Source organism: Belonocnema kinseyi, chromosome 7, assembly GCF_010883055.1.
Source record: "Belonocnema kinseyi isolate 2016_QV_RU_SX_M_011 chromosome 7, B_treatae_v1, whole genome shotgun sequence".
Lineage (NCBI taxonomy): Eukaryota > Metazoa > Arthropoda > Insecta > Hymenoptera > Cynipidae > Belonocnema > Belonocnema kinseyi.
In genome coordinates, this window is record NC_046663.1 from 69,215,855 (window position 1) to 69,240,262 (window position 24,408).

The window sequence follows — 24,408 nt, forward strand, 5'->3', positions numbered from 1 at the left end:
ATATGTACATATTCCTAATTTTCCACCCTCCTAATTTTAACGCTTCTGAATTTTCACCCATTCCGCTTCTTTGGTTTCCGAATAAATACTACTCAGAGTTTTTGATTTCGGATTTATTCCTTTTTCCGAATTTTTGGTATTCCTAAGTTTTACCATTATGTATTATAACACATTCTGAAATTTTACCTTTCTTAATTTTTACCGTTCCGAAAAATGAACGGCCCCCAACCACACCGACAAGTCGAGGAAACTATATTCTCGTTATATAAAGTATTTCTTCGTATCGTTGTGGCAATCAATACTATTTTTGGAGCATACCCTCACTTACTATTGAACTACTGTAAAAATACTGTACCAAATTCTACAACGAATAGTTTCTCGATATAGAAGTTTCTGGAAGTTGTTCTTCTCGCTGCGAATATTCTGCAATTGTCTGAGAACATCTGATAATCTGATGTATAATTACACAGAAAAATACATCACAGTATAATTATATTACTCTCGTTCCTTCGAGTTTGCAAACGAGAAGGTTGATACCTCTGCTCCATTCGAGGAAATTACTGCCTGCTATCATAGAGTATAATCGAAGACTCTTTAGTTTTAATTAGACGTTGTGAAACATACTTGTTTCGACGTCGACGTTGCAGAGACAAATTCCGGTAGTGTAATAGCAGTACGGCGCGGTGTTGGGTTCCTTCTGCTGCATTACAAGGATATTGATTAAACCCTACAGAGTAGGGTCTCTTCGGGTGCGGGTCACGTCGGTAATTAATATTATTTATCGACGTCTTAATCGCCAGGCTGCATCTAACTAACTTTAAGTCGGATTTAGATGATTAATAGAAAGTGGGCGGAGAAAGTAGACGCGGGTGAGAAGGCACTTTTGCCCCTCATTGCCAGAACGGGATGCTTTGCGTGAAGAAGTTGCATGGTGTCATTCAATTGACATACTGTAAAAACTTGGCATTTTTGTATCACGTCTTCTCAGTTACACATAGATTAATTCTTTATTTCAGACCTGCGCGATAAAGAACGTGGTGGTGCAACGATACTGAAGGGTTTCCTGTCTGGAGAAGCAGCAGGACTGAAAATAAAAAAAGCTCAGTCCAGGGAGTGTCGAACCCGCATACACCTGTGCACCGCAGTTACTTTTCCGGCGCTCCCGATTAAAGAAGAAGCGAGTTTTAACTGCTGCTACCTTCAAGGATATAAAGAAAGGCGAGACATCATTCTTTTACAAAGGATACGGAATTTAAAGCACAATTCAAAGAGTGGAAAATATTATGCTCGTAATTCTTCTAATATTACTTTTCTGTAGCTCTTTTCTACTTTTTTACCACCCTCATTCCGCTCATGTCTGCGATAGATTTTAAAAATCCAGACAGAGGGTCAACTTTCGGGACGAATGTCTATAATAACAAAAAAAAAATGTCAGTGAAGGGTGTGAAACCAAAACAGCCTTACTCATAAAATTAAAATTTAGAAGGGATAGAAAAGGTCTAAAAAAGTAGGTTTCAAATTTGAAAGAAAAAGAACAGCTAAAAGTGTTTTTGTTGTTGTTAATAAAACTACCTTCCTCCAGGACAAAACGTCTATTATTCTTCAGTTCGCAATCTCTAGAATCAGTGAATAATTCCTTTAGACTAATCTGGAGATATTTGAATGAAGCATTGTTAGAAATATATAATTGTATACATACATATAATATTAATCCATTTTTTTTGAAAATACAGGAAGTACAATTACGGTAAAATTTTTTCCATTAACGTAATTCAATTTTAATGCAAGTATAGAAAGTACTCTTTTTATTTTAAACCAATTTGCGAGTCAATAAAAAGGGTTTCGAAAAAGATTGAGTGTTTGCTGTTTTCGTTGGAACTTCTTTAATTGTGATAAGTATTCTTACAAATCTACAAACAGAAAAAAGATCTACATAAATTACAGGATTTCGATACAAATATGGAGATATGTCGTTAGTAGATTTGTACAAAAATGTCTCCGAAATCAACTGTAAGAAGATGCATCTGAAAATGGAAATATCAGTATCTAGAGAAATTTTTTATCTCGCATAATTACTCAAAAGGTTCTTACAGTTTAATGCAAGAGTCAGAGTAGTCGTAATAAAAAGCAAAGATGCGCGGCATGGATTTTCCAAGAAATTCCCTCCAGTTGAAACGACTGAAAGAAAAGTTGAAAGTTTCCAAGGTAATAGATTCTCTCTAAAACAAAATGCAGCTTTGTTGGTAGTTAAAATTTACATAAGGCTAATTGACATTTGATGAATTTTCCAAAATAAAACCTATGAAAAGAATCGAAGGCATTGAAAATTGAATAATTTGCAGTTAAATATTTAATTTTAATTTAAAAATGGTGGGTGCGAGCTATCGCGCATTTTGTCGTAATCAGCTTGTACTGAAAGAGCTTTATTATGCTTATAAGCTGGCCCACGAAGGTTATACAAATTCTCTGCTTGTGATTTGGATAAGCTGATGATTCATAAGTATTAAGCTCATTAAGCTCAGAGCTTATAATAATAAGGTTGGTAAATTCTGGTTGTTTATAAGCTAAAACTAGCAAAAATGGATTACAAAATGGAAGTTACAGAATATTTTGTAAGGTTTTAATTAGCAAGCCTTCGAGAATGTACATGAAAGGGTATTTAATTTCAGGGATCACGGTCCCCACCACCTTTCGCACTTTCCCCCTTAAACTTAAAACATCTTAAAATATTTAAATTTGGCAATTTTGACTCCATTTTCTCTTCTTCTCACTCATGTACAAATTTTCCTTTAATTTTTTAAGAATAATAAACAAAAATTTAAGACGTAAGAGAACAAGACGATTAAAAAGAGAGTCTTCTTGGATTTTTTTATTATACTAATTTCTTATATTTTCAAAGTAAATCAATCAATTCTATAGTTGTAAATGAAAAATAACTTTCTGGATGTAGGAGTATTCAGAGGTAAAGGTGCTCTAAAACTTTTCAGAATAATTATGAAATTAATTCTGTTAAATAAAGTTTATGTAGGTTCTACATTAAATTCAAATTTTAACTTTTTAAATTCCTAAAATTTCAATTAAAAATATTGCATTTTAAACTAAAATGATGGAATTTAAACAAAACAAAATTAACGAAGGATTTCACCTTCCAAACGAATGGTCAAATTTTTGACTTCGTATTATTGTTCTACACTATTGCTGATTTTATAAACATAAAAGATTTTACAGTTTAGAAAGAACAAAAATGTCTACTAAATTATTGAATTTTGAACACAAAAAGATGAACTTTCAACAAAATAGGTACCCCAGATAATTAAATTTTCCTCTAAAATGATATAATTTTTAACTAAAAAGAATAACTTTTTTAACAAATTGTTGATTTTTGACAAAAAAACAACGATTTTAGGATAAAAGCAAACAAAATTCTACCAGTTTCTTGAATTGTGAACCGAAAAATATTTATATATTTAAAAAAATTAAAATCCGTTGCACACATCGAAAAAAGGTGAATTTTCAACAAAAAACTTAATTTTCAACGAGATAGTTTAATTTTCTACAAAGAATGTCGACTTTTCGACCAAAAAGATAAATTTTCAACTAAAATTATAAATCTTTAACTAACTTCATTTTTGTCAAAATATTTTAATTTTTAGACAAATAGTTGAGTTTTCGATAAAGAAAGATATCTTAACAAAAAATAGAGATGTTACTTCAGCTAAAAAGAATTAAATTTTTAGTTAAAAAACGTGAGGTTTATGCAGAGTAGACGATTTATCAATAGAATTCTTGAATACTTTTCACCCAAAATGATAATTGTGATTTCTGACTAGAAGTGATTGCAATCTGTTCCTAGGATAAACACTTGATGAATGATGCAAACTTTCTCTACGTTCTTGAATTGTAGAAAAATAGAGACTTTTTTACAGCGATTTTCTAGCCTTCCTGAATAGGACATTTCTCGATCCGAAGTCTAAGTAATTTTGGACCATTACTTATTACTGATAAAGACTTCGGTGACCTTTTTCCCCCTGCGAAATGTCTCTTCCGCTCGCTTCTCAATTATTGGACCAATTAATATTTCAATCGAAACTTTCTCGGCAAGTTATCCGTTTCGAAACAAGTTATGTTAGTGTGCATTCAATCTTCCTATCAGGTGCCTACTTGAGAACATGATCAAAAGGTATTGAATTCTCGGTGAAACAAGTAAGAGACGTTGCCTCACTGGGGAAGCGGCCGTGGTGGTTGTCGATAACGAGTTTCACTGAAAAAACGGGATGCGATCTTAGTCTTCCGATCGTCCGCGAAACTTTGATAAAGAAAGTGGAAAGCCTTTTCCCTCGACCGCGAAACAGGAACAGAGGAACTGATCGGTAATACAGCTACCAACTGATAGTCTACAGACAAGTTGAGCGTTTTCCTCTCCAGAGACGAATACGGAAAAGTTACGACAGACAATGGATTTACTCGAAATGGATAACTCATCGGGTCAAATCCCATTTTGCCAACTTTTATCACTCAAGTTCAGAGTTCGTTCTTAATCGCCACTTCCACTAATTTCGACTCTACGATGGTATTGTACAAACACAGAAAAATGTCAATTTTTCACCTTAGAATTAATCAGATTATAGGGGCCTGTTTGAAAAGGCAATAAGTTAAATTAACAGCAGAACTAGTGTTTAAACCTTAGTAGTTTTCTAAAACTTGGATTAAAACTTCTTTCATTTTTCCCTATTTCTTACGAACCAAGAATGTTTACGTAAAGTTTTAATTTTGGATGAAATCTGCAACTCAGGAGGTCTGTTTAAATTACAATTTTTTGTCGTCTAATGTAAGCCCGTTTTTAGATTTGCAACAAAGTCTCAGTCATTTATTTTTATTAAATGGAGCCTGTAAGGTTTTTTGGTTTTAAATGTGACCTCATTTTCTTAAAATAAGAACGATTTTCTAACATCAAATCTTTTCCTTTTCAAACACTTGTGCAATTATTGAATCAATTGGAGACCTGAGAATGACAACTGGATAAGTCTAACAAAATGCCCACCCCATATAGTCCGTATACAGTTGTAATTCTAATGTCTTCAATTTACGAGTTCAAAATATTTCAAATATAAAATTTCAGTTAAATTATTTTTTTAAGCGGAATTTAATTTATAGGGTATGGTTTTTTTGTGCTGGCACCGTGCCCAGTCAAAAGGGTTTTAAAATGTGTAATAATAAAAACTATTATCATGTTTTGAATCAGGCCAAGGAGAACAAAATATTTGTTTTATTTTGAAAATTGTTAATGATTTCGCTCTGTTCGGAAATCCTACTTTTGCCACAATAAAAAAAACCTTGGACTGAAACAATTCCACGATATATTAATTTACATTCCTATTTATTGTGAAAGCAGAGTTGCAATATCTTTACGTCTGGTAAACATCCATCAAACAAAAATTAATGGATGAAATGGCAAATATGCACATACTTTTGTTAGTTGATTTACGTAGAGGTATTTCCTATTTTAGTGTTTTATTTCAAATAAAAATACTTGTTTCAAACGAATGATTCAATGCTTTAAAAAGAGCCGTTTAACATTATTAAGTTTTGTATTTTTAATGATTTTTAAAGTATGTTTTTCGTGCAAGTTATTATTAATTTTAAAAACCATCTTTAAGTTTTAGGCGACATTTTTAGCCTAAAGCATAATTTTTCTGGTCGGATGTCGAACCAAAAGTCGGTTATAACAGATATCCCAATTTTTTCTGTTATAATGCACGTTAAAAAAATTGAGCTGTAACAGGGATATTTTTGCTTATTATAGCTAAACATTTAGCTGAAAACGAACGAAGGAATTTAGAAAGATCCCTGGATCAGCGAAAATGAATATCTTTGACCATTTTCCATATACCAGGGATATCGTATAGCCAAACCCCTAATAAATATAGCTATAAAAGGGATTTTAAGAAAAGGTGTCCGAAGGAATTGTTGGAAGATAACCGGTGCATTATGGCAGCACCGAAATAAAATGGCGACAGTCCAATCGGAAGCAGTGACAGTTCAGATTTAGTTTAGATAATTAAACACTTTTTACCACTTAAAATGTGCGCGAATGTTCATATTAAATAGAGTTTGTGTTGCGGTAATAATAATTTACAAGTTTTTCGATTGCAAGCGGTGACTATATTGAAATATTAAGAAACGCGAGAAAAACGATAAAGTTGACCTCCAAATGCATTATAAAGATTTCAGGGAAATTCATTTTCTCGATACCGGACGAAAAATTGACTACTGTAAGTTAATGCATTTCTATAACAACTAAATGGTTTTCATAATCTAAAAATAATACAATTATACTCAATCTGTCGAAAATGATAAAATGTCGAACTTAGCAACTTTGTCCAAATAAATCATTACGAGAATAATTTATATAAAGGAACTAAATGTTTAACTCAAACTAACTAAAATTTTTACCTCATCTAAGCAGTCACTCTCTTTAAGTTTAATATATTCTCGATTCACTCGTTCGCCTCAAGAATTTTTTTCCGTGTGATTTATGAAATCAACGTAAATAGACTCATTGTTCATTATTCCATATTTTACAGAATAAATCTAAGCATACTTCAGAAAAAATCTTATAATTTCCTTTTATTGATTTAAAAAATATTACTTAGTTTTTTTGCTTGAGCTTTCCTATCACAAGTAAAAGCTGCGATCTTCATTCAAACATAATGAGAAATAGCTACCACAAATTGTTTTCACTAAATTTTAATTTCCACAAAAGCCAACAAGACTTACAAAAGAATCTTTCAAGAAATAAAACCTGGATATGGAAATACAGTTATTCCTGTAGCCAAATTAAAAATATACAAATTCAAGTAAGTACCGTCGAACGATGTAATTATGGATCATCGGCATAAATATAATATGAATCAAGGTGTTACTCCGTAAAAAATGTTCTTTTAATGATGGGATTTTACTGTATATATCCGAAGAATTTTGTTTATAAGATACGCAGAAATTCTCATTACAAAATAATCAAAATTCACTGAAGCATAGAGCATAGAAGTTGATCCATATTTAAGAGGAATGATCCGTGATTATCGCGGTTGTCGTCACTATGAAATAAACAATTTTAACCCGAGCTATTTTTTCAAAAGGAAGTTTCAGAATCTCTTACAAAATTACATACAATTAGCGCTTAGTATATATTTAAAAACATTTTATTAATCATTTTCGGAAAAACTGAGTTTTCAAGTGAAAAACTAAAAATTTGGCTCTAGTACGGTTAAAAATCATTAAGATCAAATTGTATCTACTAAGCGAACAAGGCACGATTTGTTCTAGCGTAATCGTCTTGGTTCTCTATCTCCCTCTCACATTGCTAACGCAGTGCCAATTAGCACGCTCAACTTCGAACCTTAATTAGGAGGGTTTGGGATCCGGCTCAGAGTTGTGAGACCGGGGTTAGGTCGCTGGGTCAGGTTAGAAGCTGGACGTCGCGAACCTTGTCGTTTTCTTGACAGGTGCTTCTGACACTTCTGTAAATCTATAGGCATTGTACGTATAGATGTCAGTTTATGAGTAAGATGCCTTTGAAGTTAACTGAGATTGACAGTGAGATAACGATGATTAGAAACTGAGTTTGAGATGCTAGGAGGTCCTTTTTCCTCTAATAAACAATTAATGTTAGCGAAATATAAGTATTATTCCAGCAATGCCAAAGTTTAAACTCTGTAATATTAAAACAAAAACGTGTCAGTTCTTCACCCTAAGGGCTCAAACCCTTTTCTCTCGTCCAGTTTTCATACTCTACTGTTGTGCATGATGTATTGAATGCTATCAATGCCTGGAAAATGTTGAAAAGGAAAGAGAAATTTTTTCTGCTTAATAGTTTACGAAGAATTATTAAATTAAGATTTTTCTTTAAAGACTAATTAAGTTCTCGCTTTTACTAATAGAAGATGCAATTACGAGTCGTTCTGCTCCTCATCATTAACTTTTCTTCCATGAATTTTTCACAACTTGAAATCAGAGAAAACTGAAAAGTGGGATGAATTTGTTCTCTCCAATTATAAATAGTGAGATTAATTTTAAAAGACGCTGGACTTGTAGTTAAATTTCTAGTTGAGAGAATTTTTACTTCGTGATGGCAATGGCAAAATGATGAAATGAGTTCGAGAGATCACGAACGACACTCGTACGAATTGATTCGCAGACTAGTAGTTGGAGTGTAACAGAGCGTGGATGAGTTTTTGCAGTTTGAAGCGACGCGACGGATCGTGCCATGGAACAGAAGGGTTCGATGCCTAACAAGGGATAACCTCGTTAGGACCACGGACCAGCTTGTGTGTTTTACAAGTTAGGAATTAGGTTGATTAGTAGGAAGCTGGAACGACCCGTAACTGTTCTCTTCGTCCCTCGCCTCTCGCTGTGTAGTGTGCTATAATGTGCTTTACAGTAGAGGCAGCCCAAAGCCACGCTTCCGACGGCTTTTTTGAACCTTCAACTGATCCGGCAGACCTGCTGGTTTGTCAGTTGAGAGAAAAAGCCCATCCCCGCATATCCGTCTTAACATCCTGACTCACGTAGAGCACGTTTCAAGGTTGGGCGAGCAAAGGGGTGCGAGTCCCTTTACTGATAGGAAATTACACGTCCTTCCAAGTCATAAGTTCGAGGTCTCGTTACTTGCTCGTCGCGTTTATTCGATTGTCTTTCATCTCATCCTCTCATCCACAATTATCAGCGTCCTTCGCTTTTGAACCGATTTTCTCACTATTTTAGAATTCGACTCTTTACTCGAGCTAAGAAAGTCTATTTCTTATTCAAATTGAGATTTAATTAGATACTTGCACATTATCTACAAAATTACTACATTTTTCTAAATGATGTAGGGGAGAGTCGGTTCTGGTACGATACGGGACACGATGGTTCTTACAAAAAACGCCCATGTTTGTTGATTTTTTATTCATTTTTTACATGAAACAGCTTTATTTTTGTTTATAAGAATAGTGTTGCAATAAAATCAGGGTTTGTAGCATCCTGAAAAGCCTTGAAAACCTTGAAAAGTTTTTGAATTTTGCTAATGATCCTGGAATCTTTATTCCAATAAAAAAATAGGTTTTTGAAATTGCTCTGTGTTGAATGAGAAAAATACTGCTGAATCGTTTTTGCTAGTTTTCATTTGATTTTTTAATTTGTTTGTTTTGTAAGTAGAAAACATACATTTTTAACGAGAGAATTTTCATTTTATCACGATGAAAATCACGAAGCTACAATCGAAAATATTTTAAAGTTTCTCATTTATTCTCGTTTTTTTCAACTTAACAATATCATTAAAAGCTTCCAAATCTCATAATTTGTTGCTGTAAATATATTGAACTAAGTTTAATTTCAGATACAATTAGCTTTTATTGGTTAAAATCGGTTCAAATTTGATTAAGTTATCCCATACTATTTGTACAGTGTGGCCGGCCAGGACATGTCAGCGAGAATTGTATTGGCCGGGGAAAGTCAGGGGTTTAAAAAAAAACTTGGAAAAATCAGAGAATTTCTAAAAGAGGTACTTATAAAAACAGTCAAGGATAATACATGAGAAAAGTTTTTATTTTAATTTAAAATTGTTTTATTCCTTGTATAAAAGATTGTATTTTAAAAATTGTACAAGATAAAGATTCTGGTATTTGAATATTAATGGTCAGGGAAAATAAAAAATGCACCAGAGTAAAGTTTGGGAATTTTGAGCAGGAAGCTTGAGCCTACCCTGATATAATATTCTTGTCAGTAATTTATTTCCTTTATCTTTTTATTTCTTTTTTAGTTGCTTTCTTCTAACGATTATATTTTTAGTTTAAAATGTTATTATTATGATTGCAAATTCAACAATTTTATTAAAAAGTAATTGTTTTTGTTCGGCATATTCAGTATTACATTATTAGTTGAGTATTGCTGTTTTTTGGTAGGAACTTCAATTATTTGGGTGAAGGTTAAACCACATGATTAAAAATCATTTTGTTGATCTCGAAAATTGATAATTTTAGTTGAAAAGTTATCTTTCTGTTTGCAAGTTGAACTACTTTACCGAAACCATTACTGAAAATTTAATTTTTTTAAATTGAAAATTCAACTGCTGGAATAACATTTGTTCCACATGATTATAATCTTTTTTAACGTCTTATCTCTGGTTAAAAATTTAACTATTTTGTACAAAAAATGATTCTTAAAATATTAAATTAATTTTTTACCTGAAAATTTAACTCTTGTATTTGTTTGTGAAAATTGATCTCTTTAGTTGAAATTTCCTTTTTTTGTTAATGCTGCAAACTGTTTGGTTGAAAATTAACTTTTCTATTAAAAATTTATTTTCTTGCAATGAAAATATAATTGTTTTACAAAAAATTCTTCCTTTGGCTTAAAAGTTCACCAACATTGATGATTTTTTATCTTTCTCAACTGACAAATCTTTATTTGTTGAAAATTCGTCCATTTGGTAATACAATTTAACTTCTGCTCTAAAAGTTACAGTACTTCGTTAGAACATCCTTTTTTGTATTTTTGAAGATTTATCATTTTGAAAAAAAATTTATCTCTTTGGTTAAAAATTAAATTATTTCGTTGAACATTCATCTATTTCTTAGATAATTAATATTTTCGGGTTGAAAGTTTAACTGTTTTGAATAAAATTCTTCTTCTAGGTCGGAAATTTGTCTTTTGTGGTTAAAAGTTGTCCCAGTTTATTAAAAATTAAATTCCTTGGTTGCCGATTTATAATTTCAGTAGAAAATTTACCGGTGAGTGAAAATTAAACTATTTAATTAATTTTTTATTGTACAATGATCTTTTTTACTTAAAAATTAAACCATTGTGTGCAAAATTAGATGTTTTGTTGTTGTTAAAATATAACGACCCTGAATTTAACTATACATTTATATTTAAAAATTGGCAAATTTATTTAAACAAAACAATTGTCCTATCAAAAAAACAAAAACATATCTGAGTTCGGCTCAGCCATACCTCTAGGTGATTTTCGAATTATGCAAAAATAATGAGTTCTAAACAATTTTATTGTTATAAACAAATGGGAACGCAATACAAACAAACGAATGAGCTGAAAAATATTTTCAAGCACATTACTAGATACTTCAATAAAATAACCCCAGGTGATTTTTGAATTACCGAAAAAAAATTATTTAAAAAAATAGCCTGTTTATAATTTTTTTTCGTTTTTCACGATTTAATGTACAACAATGTTAAGTAAAACCTAATAGACACAAACTAAATAAAAGCAATACTATTTTGAGCGTTAACGAAACAAACATAGTCAACAATTCATCAATCAAACATTCTTTATATCCTCTCCACTCTAACTGAATGACGAAAAAGCATTTCCAAATCAATTTCTATATTCGGGCATATAGCTAGAACGAACAAATAGACGAAGAAAAAAACTGAAGGTATTGTTGAAGGCCTCTCATCCATATATCTAAGTGATTTTCGAATCATCAAGAAAAATTATTACTGAAACAATTCTATTGTTTATAATTTTTATAATTTGTTTAAACAATCAGTGAATAAAAATGCACACTGACTGACAACTAGATATCTAATCTGGAATATTGTAGAATGGAAATAAATGTTCCGAAATGTAAAAATTCCAATTTAAACATTGATTTGACCCCCTCCACTCTGACTCGAGAAATCTCTTGAAAATGAATTTTAACATTGGGAACTATAGCTAGAACGAACTAATAGTCTTAGAAACAAACTGAAGGTATCGTTGAAGGCCTCTCATCCATATTTCTAGGTGATTTTCGAATAAAGAAAAAAATTTATTATTTAAACACTTATATTGTTTATAATTTTTATAATTTGTTGAAACAATCAGTGAACAACAAATCACACTGATTGACGACAACTTGATATCTAATATTTCGGAAAATTTATTTCCATTCAACAATATTCCAGATTAGATATCTAGTTGTCAGTCACTGTGAATTCTTGTTCACTGATTGTCTAAACAAATTATAAATATTATAAACGATACAATTGTTTGAATAATAATTTTTTTCATGATTCGAAAATCACCTAGAAATATGGATGAGAGGCCTTCAACGATACTTTCAGTTCGTTTCTGGGACTATTAGTTCGTTCTAGCTACAGTTCCCAATATGAAAATTCATTTTTAAGGGATTTTTCGAGTCAAAGTGGAGGGGGTAAAAGCAATGTTTAAATTGGAATTTCTAATATTCGGAAAATATATTTTTATTCTAAAACATTCCAGAATAGATATCTGGTTGCCATGCAGGTTAAATTGTTGTTCACTTTTTGTTTAAACGGATTATAAATATTATAAACAATATAATGGTTTAAATAATAATATTTTTTTTCATGATGGAGGCCTTCAACGATAGCTTCAATTTTTTTCTGGGTCTATTTGTTCGTTCAAGCTATATGCCCGAATATAGAAATTGATTTGGAAAGGCTTTTTCAGCATTCAGTGAGAGTGTAGGGGATATGAACAATGTTTGATTGATGAATTGTTGCCCATGTTTGTTTCGTTAAAGCTCAAAATAGTATTATTTTTATTTAGTTTTCGTCTATTAAATTTTAATTAATATTGTTGTACATTAAATCGTAAAAAACGAAAAAGAAATTTATAAACATTCTGTTTGTTTAAAAGATACTTAAACAAGTATATACAGGTAGCAAAGCGAGTGTAAGAGTGAATGGGAAACTGAGTGACGGTTTCGATATTATTCAAGAGTTAGACAAGGATGCGTTATGTCTTCATGGTTATTTATATTATTTATGGACAAGTGTTTAAGAATGGCTCTCTTCGACGAAGAGGGTCTGGATCTCGAAACAGCTAGGGTACGTGGGTTAGCTTTCGCAGATTATAAGGTTGTTATGGCAGAGTCTATCGAAGACTTAGAAAGAATGTTGAATAAACTAGATGCAAGCATGAAGAGCATGGGCCTCAAGATTAACGCAAATAAACAAAAACTATGGTTTTCGAAGGAAAGAGTGAGAAAACACTATGCAATATTTTATTAAATGATGAGAGAATTGAACAAGTTGATAAGTTTGTACACCTTGGTAGTTTATTTACTAGGGACGGGAAGATAGATGAGGAATTAGATAGACGCATAAACGAAGGTAAGAAGGTTATTGGTAGAGATGGTCCCCTTATCAGAAGTAAAAATATATACAATAAAGCCAAAATGGCAATACGTAATTCTATATTTGTACGACTGTATTATACGGTAGCGAGACATGAACTTATCAAGAAAAAGATAAGAGTAAAATTAACGAAATTGACATGAAATTCATGCGCATAATATGCCGGGAAACCCTGATGGACAAAGTAAGTAACAAGATAATTCTAAAAGAATGTGGTTCAGAAGAGACGCTAGTAGACACATGGGAAAAAATTGGTTAAGATGGTTCGGACATGTTGAGAGAATGCCAAATGAACGACCAACGAAACATGTGTATCAAGGTAAAGTAAATGGCAGCAGGACCAAAGGTAGACCGCGGAAAAAATGGTTCGAATGTGTGAACGAGACCCTAGTTAGAAGAGACATAAGAAGTCACAGAAACACGAGAGCCTGCATGAAAAAATGCATGAACATAAAAGAAGCTAGAGAAGTATGCCAGGACAGGAAAGTATGGCGACAAATAGTTAATTAAAAGAGCGTCAGCAGAGTGAATGACGCCTGAAACAAAAGACGTTGGCCACTAATGGACCCAAGTGGGGAACCTTACATAACGACTTCGTGAGGCTCTTCGCTTGGCGTGATTGCTAGAGAGATTGATCAGCAACCTGGGTCGGAGCAGTGTTGCGGAACGAACGTGTTATTTATTTAATAGCACGAGAATTTTGGATCAATCTGAAAAATCTCTATCCCTTCCACACACTACTCCTTTCCCCTACCGAGTGAGTGACGCCGACCTATAATGTTATGATTTAGAATGGTTACATATGATGTCCAAAGATACTAAAAAAAGTTCCATTCCCCTATCTCATCCAGAACAACCTCATTTTTAAACCCTAAAGTTAATAAAAAATGTAAAAAAATTCTAAAAAATGCCCTAAATTCCAGACCCAAAATATTATGCTTCAAAATAGTTCCATTTAATGTCCGAAGGTACTACAAAACGTTTCATTTGCTTATCACTTCCAAAACACCCTCGTTTTCAACCCCTAAAATGATAAAAAATGTAAAAAAAAAAAACAAATTCCAGACCTAAAATATTATGTTTTAGAATGGTTCCATTTGATGTCCAAAGGTACTAAAAAAGTCTCATTCCCTTATCACTAAGATAAAAAATGTAAAGAAATCCCAAAAGATTCCCCAAATACCAGACATAAAATATTATGCTTTGTAATGGTTCTATTTGATGTCCGGAGATACTAAAAAAGGGTCATTTCTTTATTTCTCTCGGAACACCCCCGTTTTCAACCCCCAATATAATAAAGAATAAAAAAATGTCTTAAATTCTAGAGCTACAATATTGTTCTTCAGAATCGTTCCAGTTGATGTCCAAAGATATTAAAAAAAGTTTCGTTACCCTATTTCTTCCGGATCACCCCCGTTTTCAACCCCCAAAATTATAAATAATCTAAAAAAATGATTTTAAACCCTAACTTCCAGACCTAAAATTTTATGATTTAGAATGGTTAAATATGATATCAAAAGATAATGATAAAGGTTTAATTCTGTTACCCCTTCCGGAATACCCTCGTTCACGACCACTAAGATAATAAAACATTTTTAAAAAATTCAAAGAAAACACCTAACTTCCAGACCCAAAATTTAATTTTAAAAATTTTGAAAAAATGGTTCTGAGAAAATGTTTATAAGTATTTAAAAAGATTTTGTTCGGTAAGAACAATTAAAAATTAATAATTTGTAATAACTTAAAATAAAAATCCTTAAGCTTCGAATCAAAAAAGTATAGGGAAATGAAACTTTTTTTACTATGTGTTTCGGACGAGATAGGGGAATGCAACTTTTTTTAGTATCTTTTCCCATCACGTTGAAACATTCTGGGGCATAAAATTTTAGGTATGGATGTTAGGGGATTTTTTGGAATTTTTTTCAGTTTTTCATTATATTAGGGGTTGAAGATGAGGGTTTTCTGGGTGAGATAGGGAAATGTAACTGTTTTTAGTATCTTTTGACATCACATTGAAACATTTTCAAGCATAAAATGTTAGATCTGGATGTAAGGGATTTTTTTCAATTTCTCATTATTTTATGGGTTGAAAACGAGGGTGTTCCGGATGAGATAAGGGAATGAAACTTTTTGCTATATCTGATTTCTAAATTATTATGCATAAAATGTTAGGCTTGAGTGTTAGGTGAGTTTTTAGAATTTTATTCAGTTTTTCATTATTTTAGGGGTTAAAAAAGTGTGTGTTCCGAAAGAGGTAGGGGTGCGGTACCTTGTAGATTTAATATTGGCATTAAAGAATCCTGATATGTTTGAAATTAAACCTTTTGATTAACATCACTTGAAATCTTTGAAATCACTAGTAATCCTTGCAATTTAATTTAATTTACTTTCCAAAGGGAACATTTTAAAATACTCTAGACTCCCTCGAAATATTTTAAAATTCCTTGAAATCCTAAAAATATTTTTAAATTAACCAATGCATTTTTAAGAATATGTTAAGCTATTTAAAAACCTCTCAAGATCCTTTAAAATCTTGTAAATTACCTCGAAACTGTTTGTAATCACTTGAACCCTCCTGATATGCTGTTTTTCTTATAAAGATTCGCGATGATAATTGTTCTAGAATCGTAAAAAAAATTAGAAGAAATTGATTATAGGAAAACCATTGTAGACCTACACTGAATTTCCTCTAATATTTTTTCGTAAAAGAGGATCACAAAGTATTGTAAAAATTAACATGAAATTGCAAAGAATTTCAAGAAATTGCATAAGACTGCAGGAGTAATTAACTTCTCGACTATCCCCGTTCATTTTCACCTACCGACCACTCGCATTCTATTCGCTATTTTTATTTTAGTTAATAGTTTTCATTATTCAGAGTAATAATATGTACGATTTTTGGACTTGGACGAGGGAAACCATTTGAAAAATAGCTGCAAATATGGCGGCGCTAAAGTAGCTATACAGCTTCAATTAAAGGTGAATAAATACCTTCAAGTTTATTCATTCTTTTAAATCTTTGTATAAATGTTTTCAGGACACTTCCATAAACCTAAATTATTCATTTAACGCCATTAAAAATCATTACTTGCTTGAATAATCATGAGTGAAATCAACTTGTTTACATGACACATTCTCTTCTTTTTAACTCTCTAAATATGAATAAGTGGAAAATGCACTGTGTAAAATATTAGTTAGACATTTCACTGATTAATCAGTGATTTCCGACTTATTCATTAATTAGTTCAGTAACACCAGAGTAAATCATGTGAAGCATAACCGTTCAATTGTTATGTTAAGCGTTTTTGTTGCTCTTTTACTTAAGTAGCAAGTAGCACTGACTTTGCATGCCAGTCCAATCTTGAAATTAAAGTAATATGAGAGATACTTTCTCATTTAAAAGCACCAAACTTTTCACCTTTTTTAATATTTGATCATATTTATGGGTTTTAAATTTTTACCATGATTCTTTGATTGAATGTACTAAAATATTATTTTGTTATGATTGCTAAATTGACATGGTGCAGTGCTGCCAACCCTCAAAAGTGGTTATTTCACTGAATCAATAAGTAACTTTTCACTGATTGTCAGTGACCCATTTCTAGCTATTTGAATCAGTGAAATTTCACTTATTCAGGTTTAGAGGGCGTATTTGTCCCTGTAGCTTAAAAACGGCAAATTTTATGAAAAAATCATGCTCACAAAAGTTGTAGAGCAGTATCTTCTGAAAAAAGAAAATCTTCTTTGAACCTGTCAGGTAAAAATTACGTCGCTTAGTGTAATTTGTAAGTAAGATTACGCCTCATGACGTAAACACGCTGCTTTACGTCCGATTCGAAGTCTAAACTCAATAAAAATAACGTCCAGCGGCATTAGTTAAATAAAAATGATTTTAAAACTGTTATAAACAAAATTGGTGAACAACAGTTACGTCTTCTTCATTAATAATAATTATCCGGGTAAAATTGTGGATAATATTTTGAAGAAGAAAATAGGCTATCAGTAATGAAAATTACATTATAATTTATATTTTTTTTGTTCACAGCAAAAGAGAAAATGTAAAATCTCAAATAACTAGTGTTAAATAGACATTTAAAGATTCAAATATTTTTTCTGAACCGTATATCGATTTTTAAAAAAAATTTTATATTTAATAATGCGGATATTTATATTGATTGTATAAACTGTACAAATATAGCGAAACCGAATGGAATGTTATAAAATAAATGTTTTTAGCTTGAAGCATAGCTTAATAATTAAAAGTATATTAATTTGATTGAATAGTGCCGCATATGAACTCATTATTATGCAAATATTTTGTTTGGTCGATGATAATTTTTGATCAATAATTTTCAAGAATTACTTACTGACGTTGAAATTTAGAAAATATAAGCCTCGCCGAAGTATTATTATTTTAAATTAATGAATTTATAACGCCTGACCGACACCGTTTTATCTACTTATACGTCGCTTGACTTCTTTCATGTCAGACTAAAAACTGACTTTACCACTGAATCCTTCTCTATTTATAAAATAATTGTGTCTGATATGGAGTATCAGAAACCAGTCTCTGTTTATTAAATTTAGAAAAGAATCTCTAAAAGCTTAAACTCAAATGAAGTCAAATTGTGTCTCTTTCGAAGTCAGTTTAGATGTCTGTTTTTATTGGATGCCAATAATAATTAGAACTGTAGTTTCACTGTAATGCAAATCTTTTAGTATATAATGAAAGAAACATCTCGTTTACAAGAACTCTTGCTACAAAAAAATGGTTTATTTATCAAGATATAATTAATTTTTACTCATTACAGAATAAATAAAAGAGGTTTCTAGGTATTTTCGGTGGACTTTACCCATTATTTTATAGATTGCAATGAAGAGACTTTAATATTGTGCATAATTCTTTATGTTTTTTATTTTGTCTCCGCTAATGTACGAGTAGAATGTTAAAGTATACATTTTTTGTGATATTTAACTTACAAATTGTAAGTATTATTAGTGCAAACTTTCGCTTTTAATTCAGTTTCAGAATTAGAATAAGACATGGCCATATAGCGAATTTTTCGAGGATTCCACCACTTAGTTTTTGAGTATACACCAGATTGCAAGACATTACTAAATATTTTACTAATATTTTACAAAGATTTCGCGCATTTCAAATATTTTAAAAAGGCGTGTGTCCTATATTTAAAATATTGCACAACAAGTTCACAAAGCTTTTAAAAGTTTTAATAGAATTAAAGGATCTCAAAGATTTGAAAAAAGTTTATTTATACATTCATTCAGTGGTTTTAACGAAGAAGAAAGATTTCATAAACAAAGATTTAAGAACAATTTCACAATTATTTCAAAAGATTTTTACAAAGATTTTAGAAAAATTTTCCAAATATATATTTATGAATATTTTGAACATTTCAAAAGATTTTTAAGCTTTCAAAAGATTCTAAAGATTTTTGAAAAGGCTATCGTAAAGCAGATTTCTTAGATTTTAAAATATTTTACACAGATTAAAAATATTTTAATGATTTCAATCGAATACGAAAGAGTTGACAAATTTTTCAGAAAAGTTAAAATATTTCAAAGCTTTCGACAAATTTCAATGTTTTCAAACGAACACAAAAGATTTCATAAACAAAGATTGAAGAAAGTTTGCTAAAAGATTTCATAAAAATTTCAAACATTTCAAAAAATTTAACAAAGATTTCAAGAAGTTCCAAGACAACTCATGTTCGCAATAAATTAAGAACTTGTTTATTTATGGCTCGGTTTTTTCCAAAATTTTTGGCCAATAAAAAATGTCACTTCCTACATCTTTACCTTGACCTGAAAAACCTGGGCAGACCTGAATTTCGTTCCTAAGAATCGCTGGACAATCTGTTATCCCTAATGGTTCTATTATTTGACTTATATATACTGCATCGCAACTCCGACACTTAATTTTATAAATTTCATTCTTTAATTATGATGAAATTGCATGGCTCTTTTACTTTTAAATGGAACTCTATTATTGATTTTATCGCTAATAGAGATATGGTAATTAGAAAAGAATAATTAAGAAATTGATTCATAGATGTCTGTCAAAGTCTGCATTTTGTACTGAAATAACTCATTAATTCATTTCTTTTTTTTTGAACAAATGTATTTTTTATGCTGATTACTCTTTTTTTTGTAAGGGGCTTTTTCTTTGCTAAAATATTAATATTTCTAAACATCTGCATTAAAAAACTGTACTGTTTGATTTTCAAACATGAATTGTTCTTACTTTCTTTACCAAAAGTAATGTGAATTAGAAGCGTAAAATTATATTAATTCTAAAATGTAACACAAAATTACCCTTTTTCACTCAACTACATCATTTTCAAAAGTTTACGAAAAAATTCTATCTAGATTTCAAATAGTTATAAAACATTTTCTTATAAAAAAATAAGTACCTTTTCCACGCGAAACATCAATTTCGTTTATTAATCTTTATTTAATGCTTATGCAAAAATGTATGGTATGACTAAAAGTTATCCTTTCGACTGAATACGTTCTATTTGTGAATTCACATAAGAAATGTTTATACTTCAATAGTCGATGAATAATTTTTCATTAATTTCTTTTCAACATTAATATTGAAAAGTAAAAAAACCGAAAATATTGTGATGTCTGTACGAAAAATACCATTGCTACGCAAAATATTTCCTCTCACATTTTATTGGCAAATGTAACAAATCGAAAGAGATATGCAGATTCGTGAAACTGTTTTTTTTGCTTTGTTTCAGAAAGCGGATTTTATCGGATTCAGCATTAGAATATTCAGAGGTGGCGTACTGCAGTCAGAGTTTGACAAAGTAAGTAAATACTATTTTTTGTATAATATTTTTCTCCGCTGTGAATATTAGTATATACAAGTATATATAACAGTATTCATTAAATGAAATACATGCCTCCCTATTTTTAGAAATTTCATAAAAAATTGATGTGTGGATTGAAACAACTGTCAAACAACTTTTTAATTTTCAATTTTAAATCCATTCATAAATTCGGTTAGTTGAACACAACTCCAGTGACGTTTACATGAAAAATGTTGAAAGACTTTGATCGATCTTAGGCGCTTGTATGTATTAAATTACGGAGATAGCTGGAGATATTAAATTATTGATAGCATTGTGTGCATGATGCAAAAGACAAGAACTTCTGCATGAAAAATCTGACGTAATTTCGTAAATATATTATCCTCAATGTAATACCTAAAATTCGAAGGGGTCCATTATTCTTATTAATTTTTATTAGAGAGCGTTCACATATGATGTCACGCTTTATTTCAAGCTCCCCCCCCCCCCCCCCCCCCCCCCCCCCCCCCCCCCCCCCCCCCCCCCGGCTCCGTACCCCATTCACGCTCAGTCACGAATTAACGAGACCTCACCTATAATATTACGTCATGTTCTTTCGACCCGCCACTCCTATCAAATTTTTTAAACTAATTATAAAATACTTTTCGGAATCTTCTCAAATATGAGAAAAAGAAAAAATTTGTAATATTTTCCTGATTTCAGAAAAAAAGTATTGAAACTTAAGAAATTGAAATTAGATTAAAATCAAATGTTAAATCCTACTTTACGTCCAATAATTACTTTGATGTACAAATTTCCTAAAAATAAAACCAAGAATCTAATGACCGAATTTGGACAACCACTATAATTTGTTCATTTATTTGTTTTTATTATTATTATTAAATGACAACAAAAAACATTTGTACAAAATAATCACCAACGTTTCGGCACTCATACCCCACCCTTATCAAGGTAAAAAAATGAGCAGGTAAGAACAGGAATGAAACGGCGATGCTCTCTCCCTGATACCTGAGAATCAAGTCTTGTTTGTTTTTGAATTGTTGAATTCTAATTATAGTATGTTTCTCAATTAACTTTTGTTGGCAATAATTTAGAAAAAGGTTATTCCTAACAATGTTCAAATTTCCTTTCTGATATGAAACATGGAACAAACCTAGAGCTCTGACAACTAAGATTTGGATTACTGCAACTTTGTTTTGAAAAAAAAATGAGTGGAACAAAATTTTTAATTCTACCTAAATATGTACTTTTCCTGTACCAATTTTTAATAATATTACCATTGTGACCTTTAATTACTTCTAACATTTTATGGTGGTTTTCCAAACTTTGTCTTCGTATTATTGTTTTTACTTTCAGGAATTCTGTACATAAAAAGTATTCAAGAATAAGTAATTTTATGAAGGTACAAAAAAGAGAAACAAGCTGAAATTAGAAATTCGACTCGTCGGAGAAAAGTTTCAATTGTTATTTCAGTCAACTTTTCGTAATTCGTAAGACGAATCAAGTTTATCAGTTCCATCTCTAAGACGCTATCTGTACTCGACAGCAGAGGACAGAAGTGGATAAGAATAAGAAGAACGGTGCCCAAGGGTGAAAACCTAATTGTATCCGCCTTACGCTCTTTTTTCACTCCCGTCTTTTATTTTCTTTCACATTTCCTTTTTTACATCTTCTACTTACGTCGTTCCCTCCACTCTCGACTTATTGTCATTTTTGCATTTCGAGACCGAAACGAGGCAAAACTGAAGTCAATTTGCGTGTTTGTGACTAGGGAGTGAGAAAAGAAGAATAGGGTGAATATAGAGATTCTCGCAAGTAAATAAGGGTGAATTCATGACACAAGCATAGTACTTATATTAAACTGGGATAAATTCACTTTAATTGGCCCAATGTAGTTCAACTTGAATTTACGTAAATTGGTGTTTGTAAAACTCAATTCTGTAGGGACTTGATGAATGAATATAGGGAATGCGGAAGTGGATTGGGAATGAATTGGTTGTTGATCTACAATGTTCCTTTCATTTTTTAATTTGTTGAAACCAATTGGAAATATTCACGTCTATGCATGTAGTTTATGACGTGTGAATAAGAAGGAATCTGGAAAAGTCGTAAAAAGCTTTAGACGTTGCATTTTTTAAAATTGTTTATAAATTCTTCGAATTTAACGCGAAAAGTCGAAATATTAAATACTGATTTCATAATGTATGCGAGCAAACGAATTTAAAACATTAGTTACAAAATTATTGTATCCAAAGTTTTGAACCATCAAATATTTGTCAGATTTTCAAACACTGTAAAATAAAAAAAAAATCAAATAATAGGTTAAAAATAAGTGGCCCTAATAACAGATCTTATTCAGTAAAATAACCTCTATATTACTGGAAATTGTACAAATTTTTAGAAAAAAAATCTGTCTAAGTTTGATTTCAACAGTTTTAAAAATAATCAGTTGAATTTGTATCTTTTTGAATTAATGTATCATTCAGTTTACAATGCAAAATTCGAAAATATGTTACTTAAAAAATTTTCGTTTTGGATTTTACTTCTTAGGCGCACATTCTTTACTTAAAGAATTTTAAAATGCAGTTTCAAAAACTTAAATAATTAAAGACTAGTAGTGTTTGAAATCTACAATTTTCGATAAAAAAAAACCTTTTCAGTTGCTCAAATGTGAATTTAAATTATAAGTCAAAAATTCATAACTAAAAAAAGACTAAACTTCGAAAATTACAATGTTAATTGTTCCATTTGAATAAATTTAAGTTACTGGTAAAATTGTTCAATTTTGTTGTATAAAAAATATTAAACACTTATAATTCCTAGAAGAAATTCTAGTCAGTTGAATAGATATTTCTGAGGTCTGAAAAGATAAAAAATTAATTAAAAATTTGAAATGTTTTAAATAATTTAAACTAAGTGTCTACGTAAACCGACAACATCCTGGCGTTCGTACCGAAATTTTGGAGCAAATAGCCCACGGCCTAATTTAAAACAAAATATAGATTTTTACAGGTTTCGAAAAAATATTTAAATGCTTTTTAAGGATCATTAAAAGCTTAAAAAAATTCTCAAAAAATTTCGAAAATAATTTAAAATTTGAATCAATGTATGAGAGCGTGTATATGTTTCAAGATTTAGAAATAAAATTTTGTAGTTTTTAAGGATTTTTAAAGTATTTAAAATGAAAATAATTTAGCTTTTAGTTTAAGAAGTGTTCAGTTTATACAAACATTCAATCTTTCAATTTTTAACATTTCTAGTTTAAAATTGCTTAAAATGATTTGCAGCTCAGTTTTTATCACTTCAAATGGAATACGTTTTACTTTTAGAGTCCGAATTTTTTAATTTCATTCACTGAAAAATGTTTGCGAACCGTGAAAACCTCGGAAAATGACTACGAATTTTGTTTTTGTTGTCAAAATTGTCATCCTCAAGTTTTAAATGCATTTTTCAAATAATTCTTATCTGTTAACATTTTTTCCTTCTATTAATTAAAAAGCCAATTTTCATTTTCCGTTAGTGCCGAAAAGCAGTTTTAGGACTGTCTTGTCAAAAAATTAAAAAATGCAACTACTATGAAAATAGATGTCTTTGCAATATCGTAAACTGGGGCTATGCGGCACATATGTGAGGGAAAGTGGCGCACAATTAATTTTGTGTTTAAAACCCGATATTGTTTCTTCTAGGTTCTGCAAATGACGTTTGGATCATTGTTATTAGCAAACCTCTATATTTTTCACCTAGAGTAAAGAGATATTACATTCAGAAATACATTCCCTTAATCGTCTCAATTGAATTACAAACAAAAATTGATGTACCTACACTATTGGATCAAAGGAATTTATGTGCATATTGTTTTTTACACACAAGAGATCAAGTACATGACTTAATTAAGTTCACTTCAGTTCGGTTCCTTTTCTTTTGAAAAAAACTTGGTCGAAAAGTCCTTAATGAGAAATGGTGAAAAAAAGTCGGTTGAACTTTGAGAAAAATGTTAATTCTATGGGCCCTAAAATAAAAGTTTGCCAATAATCGAAGTTGCCCCTCGATAAAGTCACTGTGACTCGAGGAAGGAGGGTTTTTTTTTTCTGGCGAGTTTACGGTCTAGGAAAACTGACGTTGAATCGATCACGTTTCTATCGGAGCACGTCGTGGTTCTTTTCTGAATGCGATTAAATCGCACGTAAGTCTCTTGCGGGGGCGGCTCACACTTCCACGACTCTGATAAGACGTCTGATAATTAATGTAGGATCAGAGGGCTAAAACCCTTCGTGCTTGATGTTGGTGTGTTCAAGCAACGGGCCCTCACACACCCCGCCCTCGTTTTATTTTATCGCTTCGACATCGACTGGCTTTACAGGTCCTGGATTGATCCCGTCAATTTAACTACTGGATAGTACACTAGAGTAGTCCA

The 24,408-nt window shown here is 31.0% G+C and overlaps 1 protein-coding gene across 1 annotated transcript in view; it reads left to right on the plus strand.

Annotated features, from left to right (window-relative positions):
- Positions 1 to 24,408, plus strand: part of LOC117176320 — a 556,505-nt gene that overhangs the window by 144,633 nt on the left and 387,464 nt on the right. The window contains exon 3 of the mRNA XM_033366539.1: positions 19,923 to 19,991. The gene's annotated coding sequence lies outside the window, so the exon portion shown is untranslated. The remainder of the gene's footprint in view (positions 1 to 19,922; positions 19,992 to 24,408) is intronic.